Source organism: Aricia agestis, chromosome 3 (assembly GCF_905147365.1).
Source record: "Aricia agestis chromosome 3, ilAriAges1.1, whole genome shotgun sequence".
Taxonomy (NCBI): Eukaryota; Metazoa; Arthropoda; class Insecta; order Lepidoptera; family Lycaenidae; genus Aricia; species Aricia agestis.
Window position 1 is genome coordinate 3643772 of NC_056408.1, and position 21454 is coordinate 3665225.

The window sequence follows — 21454 nt, forward strand, 5'->3', positions numbered from 1 at the left end:
ACAATATTAGTGTAAACTGTGAGCCGATATTTATGAAAATTTAAATCCTTTTTGTTTTTTTAATCAGATTTACATCCGTACACTGAACATTTATTATAATATCCCATTTTTTATAAGATAAGTTATCGTTTTACAACACAAAATTCGTAGACAACGCGCCAACGTCACCCCTATGGGCGCAGGTACACAAACTCCGCGAGTTTGTGTACGCGGGCCCGCGCCGCCCGCTTCCCCGCGGGTACCCCTCCGTTGCTCTGCGCAAGTACATTCGTTTCACTACTGTAGGGATATGTCATATTGCTATTATGTCATATTGCTATACTGTGACGGAGGCGTTTACCACGGAGATTGTGCTGTATGTCATATGTCATGTGTAGAGAGATGTAGTTTAATTAATTTTGTAGTCGATGCGGTCACTGTTTGTTAACTCTTTAGATTTTATAATATTTATTTTACGAGTACACTTAAAGGCCTAAATTTAAATAAAACAATCGTGAAATCTACTTTACCTCTATGTGTTTTTTTTATGAAATATTCAAATGAGCAGTGAGGGACGCCTGATGGAAAGCAACTACCGTCGCCCATGGACACTCGCAACATCAGAAGAGCTGCAGGTGCGTTGCCGGCCTGAATTATGTACATTTAGGATTTGTATTTTAAACGACTTACAAAAAGAATGTTGTTTTTCAGTTGTGGATATTTTTTTAATCCAACAAAATAGAATAACCATTGGTGGTTTAAAATATTTGAGCTTATAATAACTGATTTAGTTTCGCAAAGCATTGTAACATCACGTTTAAAGTCTTATAACAGCCTGCAGTTAACGTCGTACAATAAGTTATTATCTTACTTTATCATGCAACTTATAACGAGAAAGAAATATGAGCACGATAGCGTTACTCGGCAACGTTACGAAGTATTTGTTATAATCTGAAAAGCGCGGTGTAATCCTCTTAAAACTACGGAGAGAAAAGAAAACTAGTTAAAAATATAGTAACAGAACAAAACAAGTCTTGCCTGCTGATAGCGGGTAGTAATAGTTGGTAATTTTAAGCTTATATTTCTGAAGCTCTTAGCTATAAGCCCCCTCCCACACTGGCTTATGAATCTTATGATAGCCATGATTTTAAAGCTGTCTATGGTATACACAACTACTTTATACTAAATTCTGAAACTTTAAAAAGTCTTATAAAATAAGCAATCCATATTCCTACCTCTATTCTGTTCACCTGCTACCGACAGACACGGAGACACCAAATTTCATTTTTATTAATTTAATACATTTTCTGAAAAACAAAACTAAGCTAGATTGATTTTTCGTCTCCGAAAACCGAAACTCCTTACATACAAAATTTCATCCCAATCTTTAGAGCCCTTTCCGGGATCGCCAGTATAAATTAATTAATAGATATACATACAAAGTATTATTAGACAAAATTCAAAAGTCTTATCAGTTTAACGTGTTATTTTGTTACGCTAAAGGCTCGTTTCTATTGTATTACCCAAGACCTCACGTGAAAACATTATTAATATCTTCATACATTCGTGAAAAGCTTTTGTTGAAGTAAACGTGTTCGAACAATCTCAACCTCCTAATGCTTTGTGGGATGATTTTTCTTTGTTTATTTTATAAATGATCCTAACGTATTAAACTATAAACCATGATCATTAACAAAATTTTCCTTTTTCTTATTTTGTTTTATTCCAATGTTACTGGAACTTTTGGTTCAGTCAACTTAAGCTTAAATTAGGTAAGAATCTCGGAATTCCAGATACCCAGCTGTAAGTCTATAAATATTTGTATATTGACACCCTAAATATTGTCTCAAAACCTACATATGGTAGTAGGGTGTGCGCAACTATCGCAGAACACGTCAAACTCCTCTATTTTATGTCCCATTTCAGTATACTAATTACGCTAAAAATTGTGTTCTCACTAGAATTTTACAAACATACAACAAAAAAATTTCTCATAATGATCCCTTTATAGAAACAAAACCATCATTAAAATCAAAAATTAAATTGTCCTTGTTAGAAAAATAAAAAGCCTGTGTGATAATTGGTGTCGTTAGTTAGTTTTAAAATTAATGAAATTGTACTGAATTTATATATTATTTTCAATATCCTCATCTATAATTATAAATTTATTACCTTTACTATTTAATTTTAATAATTATTCAGTCCCCTCGTGACCACGGCCGTTGCAACACGGCCGAAACGTCGAGAAAAAGTATGTACTCGTAGTAGCATTACTACTTAAATAAGTCGCGTTAAGTCCCGATTAAAAAGTTTAAATTATACTTATATCTTATATGCATACATCATACTTATTTTTATCATTTATTCACCAAATTATGTTATACACATTTATATATGTATTTATTTATTATTTATATTATACTATAACTTATAAGTTATAATAGATAAAATATATGGCTTGATATTATTATAAGAACTAGCATTAAGTGTCAAACATGTTTTCATTTCCGTTTCTATGCTGTTTACTTTTGGTAAAATTGTAATAAGTATTGTAATAAGTTGTGGATAGCTGTTATTGGCCTTATGTACTTGTTGTATTCTTCTATTGCACATTGTAAAATTGATGGCTGTTGTTATCCCAAATAAATAAATAAATAAATAAAATAAACTATTAAATTTCAAGGTCAAAGGTCACAAAAATCGGTTTTCATTAACTGTTGTTTTTGTTTTTTAGACAAAAGTTGTAGAGAATTTTGTATTCTACAATATTGATGATAAATACAAATAGCAAAAAACCCATAGGAAATGAAATATTTATAAAAAAGCGCAAAAAACGATTTTTGTGACCTCAAAGGTCACAAAAATCGTTTTTTGCGCTTCAAATATATAATAATAGTTGTGCACACCCTACCATATGTAGGTTTTGAGACAACATTTAGGGTGTCAATATACAAATATTTACAGACTTACAACTGGGTATCTCAAATTCCGAGGTGAACTTACTATAATAATTGGACTATTTATATTATTTCAGATGCACTTTTAATAAGAATAGAAGCATAATGTAATCTAAAGATTTTCGTCTTAGTAGTTTTTACTTTAAGCTAAGACGGTAAGACGTACTTATTTTTACTATCGTCGATATGCTAAATATTGTTACTAGTTGGAATAGAAGAAACGTTAAATGATTATAATATTACCAATAACCATCTATAAAAGTGAACTTTTCGTTACTCAAAAGTATGGAATTCTATCCAACAAACTGCAAAATTGATTGAAATATATTTTATGTTTGACAATGATATTTTCGTAGGAAGGGCTCGAATCGAACATAATAACTGCGGCATATTGTTAAGCTGTTACATAGGTTCATGCATTTAAATCGCAAAATTATTTACAAGCGGACGTCATTCTGTGTAGGTACAAATGTTTGGTATATTGTGGCATTTTGGCTACGAGTCCGTACCTACTGTGGTTATTTTGTCGCGCTAAATTTTATTTGCAGTTTCATTTGGAATTTTAATATAACATTTGTTAATTTAATTTTGGATGAATTGGAAAATTACCAAGCAAATAACACTTGTATGTAATTATTAAAGTATTATGTTATTTTAAAAGCGCTTTGACAGTACATGGGTAGTAACTTATATACTTATTAGTAGCACTGCAACAGAGTAGACAGATTTATAGAGTACGCCGACATAGAAGGATGTTGAAATTTTTAAATTTGACGTATTATGACGAAAGTCCTCGCTAGGGTTGTTAACTTGTTATCTACAAATTTAAAACTATGACATATTCGCTGGACGTGTTCCTCTTGTGTCGTATTGTTGTTTGTGTTTTGGCACATGCGATTAAAATTGTCAGAATCCAATTTTGAAATATTTATTTTAAATATTTAAAAAATAAATTATATCAGCCAGTGCGAGGCACATTCTGTTCATAATCCTAGTGAAACCCGACGAATTTGACATATATTGAAACCTGTCCGTTTCTTTGCAGTCGAACTACTGGTAGTTATGTCTATTGTGACTGCAAGCTGCAAGCCAAGAAATACCTTTAAAAAATTATATTTCCTGTGCGGAAGCAACTTGTCACATCATTCATTTGTATTCCATAAAAACGATAAGTCATCTTCATCAGTCATTTAGTGAAGAAAGAAGTAAAATAAAGTATTCAATTTGATTACAACGAGGGTCCCAATTTCCGGCCAAAAATTTGTAGCCTCTTTCCCTAAACCACATCATTATTTCAAAGGTATTTAAGTGACAGTATTTTGCATTTTAAATGAAATTTCACCAGCAGTTTCCGTGTCCAATATGAAAGTAAAAAAATCAATTTGGCAAACGATCGCCGCCATCTTGAAAAAAGATCACGTAAATCGCTTTTTAAAGACAAAAAGGGATTTAGGACCATTTAGGCTCGGCGCAGAAGGGCTACTACCGATGGCGATTTAAGGATATCTGCGTGATATATAATATATTAATGCTAGCAAAACTTTAAAGACAGCAAACTTTGTTCTTTGTAGCATGATCGCTTCACACCACGTTAATCTGGCCTCGGTTTAGTACCTGAAGGACTTTTGTTACGCGTCCAGACAACAGAAATATATTTAATACCCTAATAATTATGATATTGCTATATTTAATACTTACCCATGACCCAGCAACATTAAAAACTTTTTGTTCCGACGGCGGGATTTAAACCCGCGACCCCTGGCTTGAACCGCCACACGCTCAACCATTGAGCAAGAAAGGTCCTAAAAATGACATCGACTACATAGTCGATTGCCATTTGCCTTTGCCGCAGTTCAAAATGTATAAAAAGTCGCCAGTTTGTGACGAGCCTAAAAGGATTTTGAGGTCGTATTATAATGTAACTGACGTATTTTTATTAATAATATCAAGTCAGATAATCTCGTTTCTTAATTAAGAAACTGTAATAAGAAATCTGCCTGTTTTAAATAATTTATTGTTATCTTATTATCTAATAAAATACAAAGTGGATTTTAGTTTATCACGAGAAGCTATATAATTTTGGTTTGAAAAATTTCTGAAATCCCTAAAGTGATAATCCCTAATTTACTAAATAAATTAGTATCTAAAACATATTATTTCTACCAATTAGAGATATAATGTAAAATCTAATCCTTAGTAATATTAAAAATGCAAAAGTATGTCGGTCTGTCTGTAACTTCTTCACGCCCAAACCGCTGAACCGATTTTGCAGAAATTTGATATGGAGATATTTTGAGTACCGGGAAATGACATAAGATACTTTTAACACGGAAAATGTACTATTCCCGCAAAATACAAATGCTGGCGTAACAAAGTTGTGGGCGTTATCTAGTAGTATTAAACATCTAAATAAAATCCATTTTCATTGTTTAAAAATACCAGCAAACTCGTACGTCGGTCATATTTTGGTCGAATAAATTCGCGAAATTCTCGAAGCACAACTTCCAAAATAAAAGCTTGTCGCAATCTCGGAGAAGTTCGGCCATTTGTTACGGCTTGAGCCATCGAGATAGAAAACTTGAGTTCCGCAGTTCCCTACACCAATTACTTTGAGATAGGTATATACTGAGGTACCTACCGCGATGAGTTTGATCAACATTGTAACTAATTTGTGATGTTTTCTTGACTGATGTCTTTTTAGGGTTCCATACCCAAAGGGTAAAAACTGTCTGTCCGTCTGTCTGTCTATATGTCTCCAGGCTGTAACTCAAGAACGGTAATAGCTAGAGATATGAAATTTTCACAGATTGTGTATATCTGTTGCCGCTATAACAACAAATACTAAAAACAAAATAAAATTAATGTGTAAGGGGGGCTCCCATCAATCATCAATCAAAAAATCTTAGAATTTTTTTGATAAGAGTCGATGGACATTATGTAAATTGTAATATAATAGGGGGCGTCCACAATCCTACTAATCTCACGTGAGATTTTTCAAAATGTGGGTTTCTTACGTAAGCGCGTTGGATTGTTTGACAGGCAGTAGATGTATAACTAACGTGACCATAAATTTTTTGTCACAGCATGATATCGGCGGAATTATACATAAAATAAAAAAGTCAGCCAAAAGTGAGGTAGGACTCGCGCACGAATGGCACGAAGAAGCAACCCTCAATTATCAGGGCGAACGAAGCAAGCCAAGAAATATACTAGATATTCAACAACCTGAACATTTAGTGGTAATTTTTGTAACAATAAGAAAAAAAAATACGTGAGATTTGACGAGACCCCCCCTCTCCCCAACGTAAGATAAGATGATATTTGACTCGACCCCCTCCCCCCCTTAAAAACCTCACGTAATTTGTGGACGTATCACGTAAGATGCAATATTAATTGGCTAGCCTTTTCAATGTCTGAAAGTAGAATCCAAATTTATCTATAACTATAGATAAATGCGTATAAAATATGTCCAGTGTCGTTCCGACTCTCTATCCGGTTTTTGTCGGTTATTAATAAAAATGCACGGCTACCACGTTTTAACAAATTTGAGAGCTAACGATGAGTTGGGCAACATTTTAAATAAGAAAATACGTCTATTTTTTTCATAAATTAACATTTATAAAATATGAGAACCAACCATTTACTCTTTGTAATATCAAAATTAGAGTTTTTAATCTCATTCATCCTGTCTTTTCCACGAAGCTTATTATATCTTAAACGAGCATTGGATGTTTAATTTAGATGCTTGGAATTAAAAGTTGTCAGAACGTTCAAGTGATGTTATCGTTGAGTTAAGGCTGCAGTCTTGCAAAATTCACTCGCTGCGAATTATTTGCGTATTTTTGTATTATTTTTTTTGATAAACTAACACTAACTAATAAAATAACACTAAATATTATTATTGCGTATAATACAAGTAATAGCTAGTTATATAGATAATGTTGGGTAAATCAAGCGTTAAAAACAGCTCTTCGTGCCCAATGTCATTTCGAGTTGTGTTTGTGCGCTTAGTTTATGACAATAAACAATTAATTTAAAAATCTGTTTAAAGCAAAATGAGTTCAACATTCTCAACTTCAAAATGCGCAAATTATTTTTTTCTAATTATCTTTCATTTTCTTCATTAAATGGGCCACAATTTCAACAAAATTATCTGTTTTTATCTCTTAATAAATGGGTTATTTCATAAAAACTATGCATCGTAAGTATGTAATAATTAGATTATTTTGATGCCAAGAGTTCAATAAAGCAATTAATACAAAAAATCACCTAAATCACCTTACTCCAACAATAATAATAATCTCAAAAGACCTGCAAAAAAAGGGCTTATAAACAAGAATTGCAAGGGATATTTGTGTAAAAAAACTAATCTACGCGTTTTGAAGATGAGAATGTTGAGCTCATTATGAGCTGAACAGATTTTTAAATTAATTATTTATTGCTATAAACTAAGCGCATAAAAACAACTCAAAATGACATTGGGCACGAAGAGCTGTTTTAACGCTTGATTTAAGTACCTAACATTATCCACATAGATGAACTTAAAAAAATTAACTAGCTATTACTTATATTATACGTAAGTAATAATATTATTCAGTGTTATTTTATTAGTTAGTGTTAGTTTGTAAAAAAATATACAAAAATGCGCAAATAATTCGCAGCGAGTGAATTTTGCAAGACTGCACCCTTAACTGTCTCGATAAACATTAAATAAGGAATAAACATGCACTAATTTACAATTAAAGACAGACAAAATATATGATGCGTTTTAAATACATTTTGCCCGAAACATGAGACTCGAGCCAAAAATGTTTACACTGAGTAATGTATACGTTTTGTATCTTGACTTGAGCCATGTCGAAACAGCCTAACATCCCCCCCCGACGTTAGGCTGTAAATAGCTCAACTAAAAGTACATCACAATCCCACGTCAAGTTACAATGCTATGTATAATGTAAACCTTTACATGACGCAACTGTCCTACAATAATAGTACAACGCCCACTGAAACTAAAACTGATGTATTCCGGACGGTCACTGGTCACACACCGGAAACGGAACGACCCACATTACGCCCCTGTCCCTTTCACCACTCGTCACGGATCTTGTCACGAGAAATACGAAACAAAAACAATTTCCCCCACAAATATTACCCTTTTTCATTATGTCCCGGCCAAAGAAATGTTAATAAGTCAGCTAATGCGCTCTTTCCCTTTGAGAATGTTGCTAAGAAACCGAAATGGTAAGTGGTTTTCACACTGACAACGGTAACGCAGATTTCATATTAGCACACTGTATGTTTACTCTACTATATGAATTTATTTTTCGGTATACACATTATAATATATCTTTTCCCAGTACTTGTCTGTACATAGAGTTTCATTAAAATCAGTTCAGAGACATGAGACAATAGCTAGTTAACAGAACGATAAACATCTGTTTATCTCCCTTTCTTTTGTTAGAACGGATAGCGGGTATGTACTTATCAACTTCGAGTGTTGAATAAATGATCTTGTGACACTTAACATGTTGACAGCTCATCACTATGTAATAATAAAATAGTAGGATATCTTTACCGAAACAAAAGGAGCCTTAAAATATCTAGTTGGACAAGAGTCCTATGCTTAAGTGGATACTATTTCATCTTGTTTTTTTCTCAACAGTGACCCTATATCGTTAATATTAAGTCTTATCAAAATATGTTGTGTTCGCGCTGTGAGTAACCCTGATTATTAGAATATGGAAGAAAATAAGACTAATGACCATATTTTGTACTCAATGTAATGTTGTTTTTTTTATGCACTGTCAGTGCCAGTTGTTTTATATCACAAGTTTGTTTATGACCGAGCGTGATGATGGTGACTGTTTACTTCAATCAACATTAGAAGCCGCTTATTCCGCTACATTTCCACTGAAAGCTGTGACATTAGATTGAATAGAACATAATTAGTTGAGACATGTAATGAAGCGCATTCACGGCGTATTACCGAGTGATTAACTAAATGCTATCCGCAGCTTCGCTTGCAGTATGAAACTCCATGTAATATTAAGCAGAGAGTTCTACTAATAACATTTATCCATACTAATATTATAAATACGAAAATGTGTCTGTCTGTCACTATGTTACCTCTTCACGTCCAAACCGCTGAACCGATTTGGCTGAAATTTGATATGGAGGTACTTTGATTACCGGGATTTAAAGTACCTCCACATCAAATTTTAGCAAAATTGGTTCGGCCGCTTCGGCGTGAAGAGGTAACAGAAAGATAGACACACTTTCGCATTTATAATATTAGTATGGATAACGTAATGAAGTCTGTTTGTCCTCCTCTACTGATTGAGCCGTTTAACAGATTTTTATGAACTTTGTTAAGGAATGATATAGGACAAATTTTTGCTCAAAACTGAAAGCAGAAATTATTAGGTAAGTAATCTGTTTTTTTTTTGTCATATTTTCTAATTCATCCTCTCGATAATAATTAGTCAAGGAAAGCGTAAACGCAAAATAAATAGACTAATATTATTACATATTACTAATCAACTTCGTCTGATATGTACGAGTAATAATTTTCTTATTATCAAGTCAATAAACTTGCGTTCTCAAGGGCGTCCTCAGAGTTGTATTGAAAGAAATTTGAAAGTATAATATGTTTCGCAAAGAAATAATCAAGGAATTCTTTTAACCATTTTTATATTTCTTTCAAAACAACTTGAAGGGTAATATTAGTGAATCATTTGAATTTCGGGACGAAATTTGCATGTTTTAGGTTTGCTTTGTCTTATTCAATGTGATTTGACCCTAAAGAAGAATAGTGGCAGATAATATTTTTATTAATAAAACATGAATGATACTTCGGCAAGCTATGCTCCCTGTAAAAAAAAGTTTTTGTTCTGTTTTACATAAAAAGTTGGTTCATGGGCATTGGGTAACTTTGTATGGACCTGTGGCGTCATTTTTTTTTCCAGCGGCCAGGGATAAAACCATTACTATTTTGTAGCACTACATTAGAGAAACATATATTAGTAATAAAAATTATTCTAAGTTATATCGGAGCTGAGCTACGATTATTTTAGTTTATTTATTTTTGCACCTTATGTTCACAAAATTAATATATGGAGTTATCCTTAACAAACAGGTGTAGAAAGGGTATATTAATATGTTGGATAATTATATGTTTCTCACTAGCTATTGCCCACGACTTCGTCCGCGTCAAATATGAATAATTTTTCATACATATTTTCACATTGGGTTTAACTCTTGTCCGACTAAAATATAGCCAGAATTGAGACTTCTTTCTCATGTATTTCATTAGACAGTGGTTTTCAAAGGGCCGGATGCAATATTAGGCAATTGTAATTATTGTTCTTGTGTATTAATGTGTTGTGGGTAAAATGACTCTAGGGTGTTGTTCCCATAATATAATGTCGATTATTTCCACTATTTAGCGAATTTTGGCCATATTTTGGTAGTATAATATAATATATTCTGTGCCATAGTGCACTATAAGTCATACCTGCCGAAAGGTGGCGTCTAGCGTTATACTGTATGACGCTGGACGCCACCTTTCGGCAGCATTTTTTCAGTCTAGCTTTTAATCTACTTCCCGGCTCATTATAGAAGTACAGCTGCTGCAGGAATGTTTTATAGAATATTAACTATTTACTTACACAAAATATATATAAAAAAAAACAAAACGGCCCTCTTTAAGAAATTCGAGAAAAAATGGATTTACATTTTTTTGCAAAAGAAAAATAAATAGTTAAAAAACTCATTAAATGACGGCGCATAGTTGTACAGTTCGACAAGGCTTTCAAATATGAATATGTCAATGATGTCAATGGGCGCTGCTGGTAAAGGAGAACTGTCAAAAATGACGTTTTGTATGATAGAAGCGTTAGTTCCTTTTCTCGCCACGTTCATATACAGCCTTGTCGAACTGTATGAAGAATGGTTAGGTCATTTTTCTAAAATGTACGAATAACTAAAATTAAAAATAAACGATGTAATGAATAATTATTATGCTTGTATCTATATCTATAGGTTATAACAAAAGTAAGTGATAATTCTTTTTTTTTATATAAAATTAGGGGGCAAACGACCAAACGGGTCACCTGATGGAAAGCAACTACCATCGCCCATGGACACTCGCAAATTAGAAGAGCTGCAGGTGCGTTGCCGGCCTTTTAAGAGGGAATATATTATAGGGGATAGGGGAGGGTAGGGATGGGAAGGGAAGGGAATAGGGGAGGGTAGGGATGGGAAGGGAAGGGAATAGGAGAAGGTAGGGAGGTTTAAGAGGGAATACGCTCTCTTCTTGAAGGTTTGCAGGTCGTATAGGTCCTGAAATACTGCTGGTGACAGTTCGTTCCAGAGTTTTACAGTGCGCGACTGAAAGTTACGCGAGAAACGTACAGTGGAAGACTGCCACTCATCAAGGTGATGAGGTTGGAATATTCTATGATCTAGAGGGAGCAGTTGGTATTTTGGCGCTCCTGCCCAGAGATGAGAACAATTATATTCCATATGTGGCCGAACCTGCTTCTTTTTTTTAAACGGGCTTTGGCCCACCACACATTCCCACCACTGCATCTCCTGTGTCACCTGGATCGACAGCGGTATCCAACCACGAAAACCCTTTGATATGATCTCCGGGAGCCCGAGGGACATGCTGAAACTGTCTGAAGACCCGCAACGAAATTAATTAGAAGAAAATAGGAAGAGTAGGAAGATGAACCTGCGCCTTGTAGAGGTGTAGACGTTGGTCCGGACTGAAGTACTGTCTCGCTCTGTTGAGAACACCAAGCTTCTTCGAGGCTAACTTGGCCTTATCCTCTAGATGATGTTGGAACTGGACTTCGCTCGATATGCTTACGCCAAGTCTTTCAATGCTAGGGGAGATGGTTAAAGATGTGCCCTCAAAATGAGGATGTACGACCATTGGTGACTTTTTAGCGGTGAACGCGCAGACTTGTATCTTGGCGGGGTTGAATTGGACTAAGTTATGTCTACCCTATTCAGAGACTTTCTCCAATGAATTCTCGATATTAGACACATGTTCGTTTCGACTCTCAATGATATTTAGCCGAGAAATATTGGGGGACCCGGTATATACAGCATCACTTGTACTATCATCCGCATAGCAATGAATGCCGTTGGTCTGTAACATATGTCATTGATATGCAGTATGAATAAGGTAGGTGATAACACTCAGCCCTGGCCCCTGAGGGACACCAGCATCAACAGACTGAGTTTCCGAGCATTCGCCGTCAACTACGACCTTTATGCTTCTGTCTGCTAAGAAACTTTTTTGTGATTTGCATGGGCAAGCGCCCTGGCGTAAAGAGTTTCCACATACAAAAACGAAAAAAAAAATGTTCTCTTTCAGCGCTACTACTTTTACAGTAAACTTAATACACGGGACTCATACACAGTATATACACTAACGTATTAACTATCACTTAGTTTTGTTATACCTTGTATACTAATATTATGAAGCTGAAGTGTTTGTGTGTTTGAAAGTGCTAATCTCAGGAACTGCTAGTTCGTTTTGAAAAATTCTTTTTTTTTTTTTTGGATAGCCCATTTATCGAGGAAGGCTTTAAGTTAATAAATAATGCAGTTTTTTTTTGTATTTTACTGAGTATTCATGTTATGATTGAATTTACTTTTAGTTGAAAATGCGAACTTAAAATGCCTAATATCTCGGCTCCGATATAGTTTAGCTATATATCCCCTCATAATAAAGTTTACTCCCCTTGATATGTTCTTTCATAATATGCCGGTTTGGTGAGTGGCCGCGAGATTTGAAAATGACGCCAATATTACCCAAACCCCAAACCACATTCATCTTTTGGATAAATATGTTTTTGGTAGATTAATTAATTTGCAAGAATACTCTACTCATTGGATTAAAATAATAACATATTATAGAAGACTAGACAACGCCCGCGACTTCGTTGCGTCCAAATCCGTTTATCGCGCGGGAACCGTACAATTTTCCGGAATAAAAACTATCCTATGTCCTTTCTCGGGACTCAAAGTATCCTATACCAAATATCAGCAAAATCGGTTCAGCGGTTTGGGCGTAAACAGATAACAGACAGATAGACAAACAGACATACTTTCACGTTTACAATATTAGAATGGATTGTTATAATAATAATATTAGCTCCCACACCGGTTTCGGTGACGGTGGCCGGTTTCATTGAAACCAGGCCAGCTACGCAGGAGTAATTTTATAATGCCCAAGTGTGTGCGCAGTACACAAGGGCACTCTCTATTCCTTTACTCTCATAACCCAGTGGGACGGAAGACCGACACGACCGGCGAGAGATCAGGCGCAGGACCGACTTTTTACATGCCCATCCGACGCATGGATCATCTTACTTGTCAGACAATCAGGTGATCAGCCTGCACTGTCCTAACCAAACTTGGAAATAACATGTTTCCAACGCGGGAATCGAACCCACGACCTCTGAGTCAAGAGCCGCGCTCTATACCACTAGACCACGGAGGCGTTAAATTGGATTGTTATGGATATCCTTTGTAGCGCTCAAAGCATATTTTAATCCAACATTTATTTAACAACTATTATAGTAGTGTGGCGCCCTGAAGGGATGCCCCAAGGCTCCGGAAAGGAGGTCAGAGCGAACATAAACAATGTCCGTACAAGGATTAATGAAAAACTCTAAACTTGATAAACGCGGGCTGTAGTGGATTAGCGAAGAATTAAGAGATTTAGAATTACTATCGAATAGCGAAAAATGGTTTATGTCTATCTGTTACCTCTTCACGCCCTAACCGCTGAACCAATTTTGATGAAATTGGATATGGATATATTTTGAGTCCCGAAAAAGGACATAGAATACTTTTTATCCCGGATTTTTTAAAATTGTTTCCAATATCTAAATTGTGACTATTGTGTATCGCTCTCTTGTTTTTATTAGCATTTTTCTATATATTATGTATGTTAGCTGTAAGTTTTCCAAAAAATTAATAAAATAAAATGTACGATTCCCGTGCGATAATTGATGTTTGGCGTAACGGAGTTGCGGGCGTCATTTTGTTTTAAGCGGGCGACTAACCCAAAATTTTCGATTTTATAATTCATTTTTATACTTGAAAATAAGCACCGAATTATTTCAATTTCTAAAATTAGATACTTCATTATATTTTCAAGAATTCGATCTGAGCAAAAACACGATATCTTAAAATTTTCTCGATAGAAAAAAAACAAAAAGATGCATCTAATTTTAACGAATTTTTTATTTATTGCCCTAACCGTGCATTGAACTAAGTTAATATTTTAACACATTGTATAAAATTCTATCATTGAGAAATCGACCTAGCGGATTCTTAAAATGTTGTATATTTATCGAGTTATTGAGAAAAAACTGATTTGGCGATGAATCCGCGTTGTCCTCTTTCACCTGGCATATGAAAGACAGGCGTGAGTGTGAAGAGAGAAGGACGATGTTTCATTTTTTGGGTTAGTCGCCCTCTTAATTAAAGCTGATCTAAATATGAAAAAAAATTTAAATTAAACCAAAGTAATGTGCCCTTGTATATTATGTATAATTATATCGCCGTGGATACTTCAAGAATATAAAATTGATAGGGCTATCCCCACCCATATCGGATTGTGTTTAAATTTAAATCAAAACCAATAAAAACAGATTGTAATCAATTGTTTTGATGACTTTTTATAAGAATTCAGAGAGAGCGCAGTTAGTCACGTAAAGACATCACCCGAGCTGAGTTAGTCACACCACGTTAGGGTCATAGCTTACAAACATCCAATCCTTTCTCATACCATGATATAAAACTATTTCAAACCTTTTAATAATAAAATTGTAATGACAGATTACGATAAACCTTTCTTGCCACGTGGCGTGGTCAATTTCAGTAGTAAAAAATATATTATTAAAGATATATAATATTATCTGAAATCACAATCTATTCTTCTAGGAAATTACCCTATCGCTGGCAGCCATCCTATTATTTACACCCTAGATTTTTGTTGGTAAATACAAGAAATGCCAATCATAATACTCTATGTACTCTGAAGTACTAAAGTGATACTAATTGGGTACTTTACCATACTTTATTCCATTTTGGCAACAGTGAAAAAACATTCATACATTCACATCCAAACGTTTCCTTAAGTTACATAAGATATAGTTTTTCCTTTAAGCAGCTTTAGTAAGCTAAAAGAGAACGACCTTGTTTGTACCCTTATTCTTTAATTCATAACGTTTCTACCATCCCGCTGACGTAACAAAAAGAAAATATTATTTCGATAATATAAATAAAATATAGCGTTTACTGAACATTGCAGAGTAATACAATATTTTTGTTACCTTTGCTCAAACTTATATTGAGGTCGAACCAAAATAATATCAACCAAAATCATATTATAGGGTTCATTGTTGCTCACGAAATATTTGAAGTTTCAATACTTACCTCGAATCACGTGCCAGCCATCCACTTAACAATCACAGATTCGATCAAAGTCTAAGTCCAAACACGTAGTCTAAGTCCGAAAACCGCGTAGCAATCTACGCGTAGCTAATTCGTAGAGCCGCGTAGCAGAGGCCAGGGCACGCGTAGCAACGGCCAGAAAGCGCGAAGGCCAGAAACTTCGAAGATCGCAAAGCTCAGCCTGGGCCAAGGTCTGCTCGCTACGGCGTAGACGTCCGCCCCGTAGCCGAACTACGACACGACAGCCTCACGTTGCTACGAGCTACGCGGGGAGATCTGCGGCCAATCGAAGCTGAGTGCACGATGAACAGGATGCTCTACTTAATAAATGGTTGTTAAGCTATATCAATCGAAATTTAATTTATTTGTTAATTTAAATAAAATAAAACTTGCATTGAGAATGTATTTTGAGTATTTCCTAAAATGATTGTTTTTACTGTCAGGCAGTCTAAATTATGTGATTTGCGTCAACTTTCATATCTTAGTTTATATTATATTTTTATCATAGTGCGAATTACTTGAACTGTTTGCTTATTCAACAAAATAATAAAACATTTCCATTATGTAGAGCAGTATTCACGTCATGCGCATTATAAATACATTGGAAGGAGATAACACTCCAAGTTGGGCAATTCCGACCCTGTATTAGAAAGGGACGGACTACGCAACTCCAACTAGCCAGAGCGAGACGCGTGTCAGTAAATTATTGAAAGGGATTATATTTTATTTCGCTAATTGACTTCATTGACTGGTGGATACTGTTTCTTGTAACATTAACTTATTTTTGTATAAATATTTAATTTAAAAAAAATTATATAAATAATGAATATAATTGCTTAGTTTTAATCTGGCACTATACTTGTGCCATATTATACTGCCTAAACAAAGAACCATGCTTTCGGTTTTTGGTTAGAACTCTTTTTTATATTTTGTACTAGCTGTCCCGGCAAACGTTTCTTTGCCAATATAAAGTATTTCGCCCGTGTTATTTTATTGAAGTGACTAAATAAGTATGTCACCATGGCAACGTCCATCGATATCCCGTCGCACAAACAATGGTCGCCGTCAGTCTCGAGTTGTAATAATTTACTATTGTTTATTCAACAAATGTTATCAATATAAAAAGTACCCAGCAGCCGATTCTGAGACCCACTGAATATGCATATTTTGGTTAAAATCAGTAAAGCCGTTTCGGAGGAGTACGCGGCCTAACATTGTGACACGAGAATTTTATATATAATATGTATAAGAACCATGAGTAGTGTGACCTATTTGCAAATTAGTTTAAATGTTTGAACTTTTGTCCTTCTTTATTTGGTTAACATTAAACTGGTTTAACTGCACTAGATGGTCACTGCAGCTTTAGTCAGAGTTTTATTGCTCCTATAGTTTAATTAACCATTGTATCTGTATTAAAAAATATATCTGTGTTAAATTACCCAGGTTCTAGGCCAGGGGGGGGGCAAATCAGATTTTTCATTAGCTAGGTGTTTATAAAGAATAAAAAATTAATAATTTTTAATTGTAAAAATATTGTATTGCAAACAAATCGTTTTCTTAATTTTTATAGATAAAAAGTACGAGATAATATTATACTTAGTAGGGACGTCAAAATGATCCAGGGGGGGGGGGGGGGGCTGCCGGTACGCCGATGTATCGAGCTATAAATTACCAATCCTTTTTGCAGATTGATAAGACACTGATAAGATAGAAGGAACTTAACTACTTAGTAGAGGACACGTGATGTCAATAGAATAGAATTGAACTAGACGAAAGAGACCTTTAGACCTTAAGACCTTTATTCATAGTGTAATTATAAGACCTTTATTCATATTCATAGTGCTATAGTTCGAATACAGGTCTAAAGACATTTAATTGATATTTTCTTCAGTAATATAAAGATTTCATCGAAATCCCGCACTATATCAAGTAAACAGTATGCCAAACTTCTACATTATATGAGTAGGATTTGACTAAGAGATAACCAAACACTGTGATACTGTGTACACAGTGTAAGATAGTTTGTACGCCGTGCAAACAGGGGTTGGGTCTTTACAGAGAATTAAGGTAAACTCCGCACCCCTTAGATATAAACTTATGTACCTAATATTTACGTAAATTTAAAAAACTATGGCTTTCATACTTCATATTGTAAGGTAAATAACCCTTGTGGCGTTGACATAAAGGTTATATTAAAATAAAGCACTAGTTTCCTGAACTATAAGTGAGGTGCAGGTAATTCCCTATAGCCTCCCTTGAGACCTAGGGCGAAAATACCCCGTGGTTGACAAAGATGAGGAAAAAGCCAGAACTTGTTTGCTTACAATATACACAACTTTTGTAGATTATGATAGGCCTAACCTTGTGAATCGCGATATGCAAGTTTTTTCTAATAAATTGTATACGGTAGTTGAAGTATGTAATGTAGTCTTGGCACTTGGCTTCAGCGTAAACATTAATTATTCTTTTCTAGAGTTAAGATGATGAAAATATGTTGAAGCAGCCAAACCGCTCATTCGCGCGGACGCAAATCGAGTTTGAGTCTTCTCATCAACCCTATGTTAGTACATAATAGCTGCAATACAACAGAAAATAAAAAACGCAATAAACAACAACAACACAGTTTGTTGTTGTCAATAAAACATCAATCGCTCGATCATCAATTGCTACGCGTCGCTGCACACGACAGGGGGGAATTATTATGTAAATGTTGTCACACGCCGATGCCACAATGTAATATCATACAGTATTATTATCGAAGGGTTAGTTACCGAACGGATGGTAGGCACCAAGTAGAAATTTTTCTAAGAGTTAATCAAAATTTATTTGCTAGCCCATTTGGAAAATAAATATTTGTCATATACTTTTATTTCAGTAGAATAATACTAGGTTACCACCGGAGTTGAGCTAAGCTCCGCGCTGATAGGCATTGTACAAATGAAACTTTAAGTTACAAAAACACATTCATCTGGAAATGCTGTATAACTCACTCATAAATTTAAAGTTAAACTCACTAGAGAGAATCAAACTTACGTGTGCTATATGAGACTACATGCTTAATTTCAAATTATCTGAAATGATGTGCCTAGTTTGGTAGGCCACACGGCCAGCCGAACTAAGCCATACTAATGACTGATTAAATTATCTACTGTTTATTACTTATATTGTGACGATGGAGAGTGGAAATGGGATCTCACTGAAAAGAGCTGAGTCATCCAAATAAACAACCGTCTAAAGTTAGTAAGAAACTCAAAAAGATGCAGTACCATACCTTCACTAATGTTTTTCAGCAGAATACGAGTATATTTAAGAGGGAGCATTGGCACAGGGTTTATCAAGGTTTTTAAAAACTTGTTTTTCACTCACCTGTCAGTATTTAATATACGAAATAAAAGATTTATAATAGTTTTTAATGCTAAGTGGAACGCGGGGATTATGTACAGGCTTGGTACAGGCTATAGCCAACAATGACACTTAAATGACATTGCCATAGGGGTGTGCGCTACATTTTACAACTGTCTATAAAGTGACAATTTATAAAAAGACGGCATAAGGTTTGATACTGGCCACGCACCATAACATTTAAGACCCATAAAAGAATTTATTTAATCTAAACATCAATAGAATTTCTTTTAATATTACTTGACATGCTTTCAGAAAATCAATACTAATTAATTATCATTAAGTAAACGAGACGAAATGTTTCTAAAAGAAAGTTAATTTCATTACATGAAAGATTAAAAGCAATGTAATTAATTATTATCGTAACTTATAACTACTATTCAAAGATTTATGGCCTCTTTCACTTCTTCCTGATAAAGTGCCGGATAGGCTATCCACAACTTTTCTGACAGATTCTCCACACTCTATCTCAGCGGTCCGCAACCCTGGGGTCGTCAAAGATGTTTTTGGGGTCGCCAAAAAAGTTAATAAAGTCCTGTAATTTGATTTTAAATCCAAAATAAATAAACTCTTCAATATAAATAATTTACGAAATAAAAACAGCTAACTTCGTTACCGAAGGTTGGTTCAACCTTTGCATTTGTTAACTTAGTGATTTTTTTTCTGGGGTCGCTCATAACTCTTTTTATAATTTTTTGGTCTCAATATCAAAAAGGTTGCGGACCGCTGCTCTGTCTATTAAGTTAAGTGGTGGACAGACTATCCGGCACTATTCAGGAAGTGGTGAAACAGGCCTTTAAAGATTCAAAGACTTGATCAGCATCCAGGTAGGTAGTGCATAATACAAACTTAGCGCCTTGTGCAGGTGTGTGCGCAGTTGTTTTTAAATTTTATTTGAGAAATTAAATTATATAATATTACAATTTTACAATACCATATTATATATAGAAGGATCGTACTTAAATAAAAGTAATAATAGCAAAGTATAGCAAGCATAAAATGGGCGAAAAAGCACAAAAGGATTTCGCAGGCCATACATTCTGCACGTGTCATCCCGATATGTATCCCAAAAGCAAAATGGATACAAAATACTTAATCAAATCTACTAGCTTTTCCATCCATGAGCCACGGAATAAACATTCGGAGAACTGCAAAAATAGACCTTATTATGGCGTAATTAGGACTATTCAGGGTGCAGACTTAGAGCAGTGTGTACAGAGCAAAACAATGGAGCACTCTGGCTTTGTAAGGCCCTCTTAATGGTAATATGAAGGGCGAGGGAGCACTACAGTTCGTGTGAAATGCGTTTACACAACCACGATGCCGGGAAAAATTAAGAATAACTCTGGTTCATTTAGACTACTATGAACAGCTGCCTGGACGTAAATAAAATACACAGTAAGACTGACCGTATACAGGGTCCGGATGTACTAAACTAAGTTTTCCTTGTAGAGAGTTCACTGTAAAAGTAGCAGCGCTGAAATACCAATTTTTTTTCACTTTTGTATGGGCAAGCGCCCCAGCGCGGCGTCACGAGTTTCTCCATACAAAAGTGTTAAAACATTTGGTCTCTCAGCGCTGCTACTTTCACAGTGAACTCTCTACAAGAAACACATGCACACCCTCAAGTATTATCACTTAGTTTTGTTACACCTTGTATACGCACATTTTCCAGATACGATTTTCGAATTCATTTTCCGTATTCAGAAATCCGGATGCATGCACATTGCACACGTTCAATTTTCCGACCCGAACGGAAAGAAAACGAAAGTTTTCTCTAGTCTCACGAAATTTCAAGACGTAATTGGAATTACGATTAAGAAATCGAATACGGAAAACGTGCGTATGCGGCTGGCTTAACGAATATTATGACGTGTTTTAGCATACAAAAGTGCTGGATACAAATTAGGAAGTAAATAAGACTGAACTGGGCAAATTCGTTGCTCCAAAATATATTTATTGCACGGTAATCGCATATTCTGTCGCAATTCAAATATAAAAGTGTTCTTTAAATCAGTGGCTCAACGTCTGCGTGCAAAATTTCATCCAAATCAATTCAGAGGTTTACGTGTGCGTAACCTGATATAATTTCCTATTTAATATTGCCCTAAAAATAAAACGTCAGTAATTTAGGGTTTGTCTGTCAGGTCTTAATAACATACGTATGTTATTGTTACGTGCTAGGGTTCGTAGGACTTGGAGAGAAAGACCTGCTGACTCTCTTGAAGACTTTATTCACTAGTAACTAAACACTAGGTCACACTAAGTCCAAACACTAAGCACTATCACTGTCCTAGGTCTTTGCCGAGTCGTAGGTTCACTGGTTCACTCACTATTCATCACTTGTTTTCACTTCGAAGTCGCCTTGATGATAGCTCGTATCGAACTGAATTACCGGCCTGTCTGCCTGCGACTATTTATATGGGCCGGATCGAATCTCAGAATATTCGAGAGCATTTCTTTCCTGAGTGATTCGCGTAAACAAGTGCGTGTACTTTTCCGTAACATTATTAAGGCTGCACACACACACATTACGTCGCAAGCACTACGGCAGCAGCGCTGCAGCGACTTCTATACAAAAGACATTCGCCGCGCGACTCTCTTTTGAATAGAAGTCGCGCGGCTGCAGCGCTGCT

At 35.1% G+C, this 21454-nt stretch overlaps 1 protein-coding gene across 1 annotated transcript in view; it reads right to left on the reverse strand.

Annotated features, from left to right (window-relative positions):
- The window catches only part of LOC121725790 (C3 and PZP-like alpha-2-macroglobulin domain-containing protein 8), a 216963-nt gene extending 201325 nt beyond the window's left edge, over positions 1-15638 (reverse strand). Inside the window, exon 1 of the mRNA XM_042112911.1 lies at positions 15399-15638. The gene's annotated coding sequence lies outside the window, so the exon portion shown is untranslated. The remainder of the gene's footprint in view (positions 1-15398) is intronic.
- Positions 15639-21454: the final 5816 nt, after the last annotated feature.